Source organism: Arachis stenosperma, chromosome 7 (assembly GCF_014773155.1).
Source record: "Arachis stenosperma cultivar V10309 chromosome 7, arast.V10309.gnm1.PFL2, whole genome shotgun sequence".
Classification (NCBI taxonomy): Eukaryota; Viridiplantae; Streptophyta; class Magnoliopsida; order Fabales; family Fabaceae; genus Arachis; species Arachis stenosperma.
Genome location: NC_080383.1, coordinates 82,263,119 through 82,269,929, shown reverse-complemented (window position 1 = coordinate 82,269,929; position 6,811 = coordinate 82,263,119). Strand labels below are relative to the sequence as shown.

Here is a 6,811-nt window from a genome sequence, read left to right as displayed (position 1 = left end):
ACTGTTCATTTCTGCTTATGTCCATGTTGGAGTAAAGGGGTAATGTGGATTTAAATTTTTAGTTTATAAATAAAAAAAAATTCGAAATAAAATAAAAACCAAAATAAAAATAAGATAAAATAAGAAAATTAAAATAAAAAATTTTAATAAGAATTTGAAAATATTTTATGAAGATTTTTGAAAAAGTGAGGAGAGAGAAAGTGGTTAGGATATTTTTGAAAAAGATAATTTTTTTAAACTTAAAAAGATAAGAATTGAAAAATTTTAAAATTGAAATCTGAATTTTTATAAAAAAAAATTTCGAAAAAATAGTTCAAAATTAGTTAGAAAAGATATTTTTTTGAATTTTGAATTTTATGATGAAAGAGAAAAACACACAAAAGACACGAGACTTAAAATTTTTAGATCTAATGCTCCTTATTTTCGAAAATTTTGGAGGGAAAACACCAAGGAACACCAAACTTAAAAATTTTAAGATCAAAACATAAGAAAGACTTAAGAACACCTTGAAGATTCACAAGAACACCAAGAACAAAAGAAAGAACACCAAACTTAAAATTTTTAGAAGACTTTAATAAAATTTTCGAAAATTATGAAAAGATTAACAAGAAAACACCAAACTTAAAGTTTGGCACAAGATTAAATCAAGAAAAATTATTTTTGAAAAAAGATTTTAAAAAGAAGATGCCCAATTGCCAAGAACATAGACCAACGCTCTAGCCAATTGAGAGTAAATGTAACACTTGTTCTGAATAGGTATATTCCTTTTGGAAGATTAATGCTTTAAAAAGAACACAAGTGAAACAAGAAAAAAAACACAGAACAAGAAAAATTAAGGATCAAACAAGAAAAATAAACAAGAACAACTTGAAGATCAAGGAAGAACAAAGAACACTAATACAAAAATTTTTAAGGAAAATATAAAATATGCAATTGACACCAAACTTAGAACAAGACACTAAACTCACGAAAAAAAATTAAAAATTGATAGAGAAAAATAATATTTTTGAAAAATTTTTAAAAAGGAATAATAAAAGATGCAATTCTAGTGAAAAAAGGATAAATTCTTCCTAATCTAAGCAACAAAATAAACCTTAAGTTTGTTCAAACTCGAACAATCCCCGGCAACGGCGCCAAAAACTTGGTGCACGAAATTGCAATCACACTTTTTGCAATCCGCACAACTAACCAGCAAGTGCACTGGGTCGTCCAAGTAATACCTTACGTGAGTAAGGGTCGAATCCCACGGAGATTGTTGGATTGAAGCAAGCTATGTTTATTTTATTAATCTTAGTCAGGATACCAATAGGGTTCTTTAGCCTCGTATAAAGTAAAAAGGGGCATAAAATAAATAGTTGTTACTTTAATAATGGAGAATATGTTGGAGTTTTGGAGATGCTTTGTCCTCTGAATTTCAACTTTTCCTTGAAATCCTTTTCCCACACGCAAGGTTCCCTCCATGGCAAGCTCTATGTAGGGTGTCATCGTTGTCAATGGCTACTTCCCATCCTCTCAGTGAAAATGGTCCAAATGCTCTATCACAGCACGGCTAATCATCTGTCGGTTCTCAATCAGGTTGGAATAGAATCCATTGATTCTTTTGTGTCTGTCACTAACGCCCAGCCTTCAGGAGTTTGAAGCTCGTCACAGTCATTCAATCCCAGAATCCTACTCGGAATACCACAGACAAGGTTTAGACTTTCTGGATCCTCATGAATGCCGCCATCAATCCGGCTTATACCACGAAGATTCTGATTATGGAATCTAAGAGATACTCATTCAATCTGATGTAGAACGGAGGTGGTTGTCAGACACACATTCATGGATTGAGGAAGGTGATGAGTGTCACGGATCATCACCTTCTCCATAATTAAGCGCGAATGAACATCTTAGATAAGAACAAGCGTGTTTGAATGGAAAACAAAAGTAATTGCATTAATTCATCGAGACGCTGCAGAGCTCCTCACCCCCAACAATGGAGTTTAGAGACTCATGCTGCTAAAGAGTGTATAATTCAGATCTGAAAATGTCATGAGGTACAAAATAAGTCTCTAAAAGTTGTTTAAATAGTAAACTAATAACCTAGGTTTACAGAAAATGAGTAAACTATGACAGATAGTGCAGAAATCCACTTCTGGGGCCCACTTGGTGTGTGCTGGGGCTGAGACTTAAGCTTCTCACGTGCCTGGGCTGTTTTGGGCGTTCAACGCCAGGTTGTGACGTGTTTTGGGCGTTGAACTCCAACTTGTAACCTGTTTCTGGCGCTGGACGCCAGACAGCAGCATGATACTGGCGTTGAACGCCAGTTTACGTCATCTATCTTCGTGCAAAGTATGGACTATTATATATTGCTGGAAATCCCTGGATGTCTACTTTCCAACGCCGTTGAGAGCACGCCAATTGGACTCTTGTAGCTCTAGAAAATCCATTTCGAGTACAGGGAGGTCAGAATCCAACAACATCAGCAGTCCTTTTTCAGCCTAAATCAGATTTTTGCTCAGCTCCCTCAATTTCAGCCAGAAATTATCTGAAATCACAGAAAAATCACATAAACTCATAGAAAAGTCCAGAAATATGATTTTTGCTTAAAAACTAATAAAATTCTATTAAAAACTAATTAAAACATACTAAAATCTACATGAAATTACCCCCAAAAAGCATATAAAATATCCGCTCATCAGCGAGATTTATGCTGATGTTGTGCCTCACGCCAAACCCTGTCTATGCGTACGTGCACATGACGTGTACGGCGCCCTCCTTTACTGCTCTGCGCATCCACGCGTAAGCGTGGATGACTGATGAGCGGATAATTTGTACGCTTTTTGGCATTGTTTTTAGTATGTTTTTAGTAGATTTAGTTAGTTTTTAGTATACTTTTTATTAGTTTTTAGTTAAAATTAACTTTTCTGGACTTTACTATGAGTTTGTGAGTTTTTCTGTGATTTCAGGTATTTTCTGGCTGAAATTGAGGGACCTGAGCAAAAATCTGATTCAGAGACTGAAAAGGACTGCAGATGTTGTTGGATTCTGACCTCCCTGCACTCGAAGTGGATTTTCTGGAGCTACAGAAGCCCAATTAGCGCGCTCTCAATGGCGTTGGAAAGTAGACATCCTGAGCTTTCCAGCAATATATGATAGTCCATACTTTGCCCAAGATTTGATGGCCCAAACCGGCGTTCAAAGTCACCTTCAGAATTCCCAGCGTTAAACGCCGGAACTGGCACCTAAGTGGGAGTTAAACGCCCAAACTGGCACAAAAGCTGGCGTTTAACTCCAAGAAGAGTCTCTACACGAAAATGCTTCATTGCTCAGCCCAAGCACACACCAAGTGGGCCCGGAAGTGAATTTTTATGTCATTTACTCATCCTTGTAAACCCTAGGCTACTAGTTCTCTATATATAGGACCTTTTACTATTGTATTTTCATCTTGGTTCTGCTGGTTCCCTCTCTGGGGCCGAAACCAATGATCACTTTTGTTCTTATGTATTTGCAACGGTGGAGTTTCTACACACCATAGATTAAGGTGTGGAGCTCTGCTGTACCTCGAGTATTAATGCAATTACTATTGTTCTTCTATTCAATTCTGCTTGTTCTTGTTCCAAGATATCACTTGTTCTTCAACTTGATGAATGTGATGATCCGTGACACTCATCATCATTCTCACCTATGAACGTGTGACTGACAACCACCTCCGTTCTACCTTAGATTGAGTGAATATCTCTTGGATTCCTGATACACGATGCATGGTTGATCGCCTGACAACCGAGCGCTCGCCTGACAAACGAGCCAGCCATTCCGTGAGATCAGAGTCTTCGTGGTATAGGCAAGAACTGATGGCGGCATTCAAGAGAATCCGGAAGGTCTAACCTTGTCTGTGGTATTCTGAGTAGGATTCAATGATTGAATGACTGTAACGTGCTTCAAACTCCTGAGGGCGGGGCGTTAGTGACAGACGCAAAAGAATCACTGGATTCTATTCCGGCCTGATTGAGAACCGACAGATGGATAGCCGTGCCGTGACAGGGTACGTTGAACATTTCCACTGAGAGGATGGGAGGTAGCCACTGACAACGGTGAAACCCTTGCATAAGCTTGCCATGGAAAGGAGTAAGAAGGATTGGATGAAGACAGTAGGAAAGCAGAGAGACGGAAGGGACCAAGCATCTCCATTCGCTTATCTGAAGTTCTCACCAATGAATTGCATAAGTATCTCTATCTTTATCTTTATGTTTTATTCATATATCATCTATACCCATTCGAGTCTGCCTGACTAAGATTTACAAGGTGACCATAGCTTGCTTCATACCAACAATCTCTGTGGGATCGACCCTTACTCGCGTAAGGTTTATTACTTGGACGACCCAGTACACTTGCTGGTTAGTTGTGCGAAGTTGTGATACAGAGTTGAGATTGCAATGAGCGTACCATGTTGATGGCGCCATTGATGATCACAATTTCGTGCACCAAGTTTTTGGCGCCGTTGCCGGGGATTGTTTCGTGTATGGACAACTGACGGTTCATCTTGTTGCTTAGATTAGGTATTTTTCAGAGTTCTTAAGAATGAATTCTAGTGTTTCAAGGTGATAATCTTATCATCACCAAAGCTGATTGATTCTCATCAATTTAGCTCTTGAATGCAATGTCCTGCTGAAGCTTAGCTATCCATGTCTAATTCCTTTAGACTAAAGCTTTAGACTAACATTGCATGATTCCTGGAATTCTCATTAAGAATTTTGATACCTTTATTTTCTTCTTCCACTTAATTTTCGAAAAATCCAAAAAAATTACAAAATCATAAAAAACCAAAAAAATATTTTATGTTTCTTGTTTGAGTCTAGTGTCTAATTTTAAGTTTGGTGTCTTGCATGCATTGTTTATTTGATCTTGGTTCTATTTTCAAGTCAATAGTACAGGGAACTGAAGATTCAGAACATGCAGCAGAGGAATTACACAGAAAAAGCTGGGCGTTCAAAACGCCCAGTGAAGAAGGACAGACTGGCGTTTAAACGCCAGCCAGGGTGCCTGGTTGGGCGTTTAACGCCCAAAAAGGTAGTGCATTGGGCGTTAAACGCCAGAATGTGCACCATTCTGGGCGTTTAACGCCAGGATGGCACAAGAGGGAGGATTTTGTTTTCGAATCAATTTTTTTCCAAGTTTTCAAAATTTTTCAAAATCAAATCTTCTTTTTCAATCAAATCTTTTTCAAAATCAATTTCTTTCCTTTTTCAAAGATACTTGCTAACAATTAATGATTTGATTCAACATTTCAAGCATGTTGCCTTTTCTGTTGAGAAAGGTTTAATGTTTGAATCATATCTTTTCTTGTTAGCCAAGTCATTAATTTTTTAAAATCAAATCTTTTTAAAATTGTTTTCAAATCATATCTTTTCAATCATATCTTTTTGAAACCATAATTTTCCAAACATATATTTTTAATCACATCTTTTTCAAAATAGTTTTCAATCATATCTTTTTGATTTCTAATTTCAAAATCTTTTTCAAAAATCACTTGATTTCTTTTCCACTCTTAGTTTTCGAAAATCAATTAAAGTTTTTCAAAATGTTTTTTTAAAATCCTTTTAATTTAATTTTCGAAAATTTCTTCCTCTCTTCTCACATCCTTCTATTTATGGAGTACCACTCCTTCTCAATGCACAATTCGAACTCTATCTGATTAAGTTCGAATTCTTTTACCTCTTCCTTCTAATTTTCTTCTTCTCTGACACCTCAAGAAATCTCTATACTGTGACATAGAGGATTCCAGAGTTTCTTGTTCTCTTCTCTTTCATATGAGCAGGAACAAGGACAAAAGCATTCTTGTTGAAGCTGACCCTGAACCTGAAAGGACCTTGAAGCGAAAGCTAAGAGAAGCTAAGGCACAACTCTCTGTAGAAGACTTAACAGAAATCTTCAAAGAAGAAGACATGGCAGTCAAAAATAACAACAATGCAAACAATGCAAGGAAGGTGCTGGGTGACTTTACTGCACCTACTCCCGACTTCTATGGGAGAAGCATCTCTATCCCTGCCATTGGAGCAAACAACTTTGAGCTTAAGCCTCAATTAGTTTCTCTAATGCAACAGAATTGCAAGTTCCATGGACTTCCATTGGAAGATCCTCATCAGTTCTTAGCTGAATTCTTGCAAATCTGTGACACTGTCAAGACTAATGGGGTTGACCCTGAGGTCTACAGACTTATGCTATTCCCTTTTGCTGTAAGAGACAAAGCTAGGACATGGTTGGACTCACAACCTAAAGAAAGCCTGGACTCATGGGAAAAGCTAGTCAATGCCTTCTTGGCAAAGTTCTTTCCACCTCAAAAATTGAGTAAGCTTAGAGTGGAAGTCCAAACCTTCAGACAGAAGGATGGAGAATCCCTCTATGAAGCTTGGGAAAGATACAAACAATTGATCAGAAAATGTCCTTCTGACATGCTTTCTGAATGGAGCATCATAGGTATTTTCTATGATGGTCTCTCTGAACTGTCCAAGATGTCTTTGGATAGCTCTGCTGGAGGATCTCTTCATCTGAAGAAGACGCCTACAGAAGCTCAAGAACTAATTGAAATGGTTGCAAATAACCAATTCATGTACACTTCTGAAAGGAATCCTATGAACAATGGGATAAATCAGAAGAAAGGAGTTCTTGAGATTGATACTCTGAATGCCATTCTGGCTCAGAACAAGATATTGACTCAACAAGTCAATTTGATTTCTCAAAGTCTGTCTGGAATGCAAAATGCACCAAGCTGTACTAAGGATGCTTCATCTGAAGAAGAAGCTTATGATCCTGAGAACCCTTCAATGGAAGA

At 37.3% G+C, this 6,811-nt stretch overlaps 1 non-coding gene across 1 annotated transcript; it reads right to left on the bottom strand.

The window, feature by feature from the left end:
- Positions 1 to 6,329: 6,329 nt before the first annotated feature.
- On the bottom strand, positions 6,330 to 6,437 carry LOC130942903 (small nucleolar RNA R71). Its single transcript, XR_009071449.1, has one exon. It is a non-coding gene; the product is annotated as a small nucleolar RNA R71 (small nucleolar RNA).
- Positions 6,438 to 6,811: the final 374 nt, after the last annotated feature.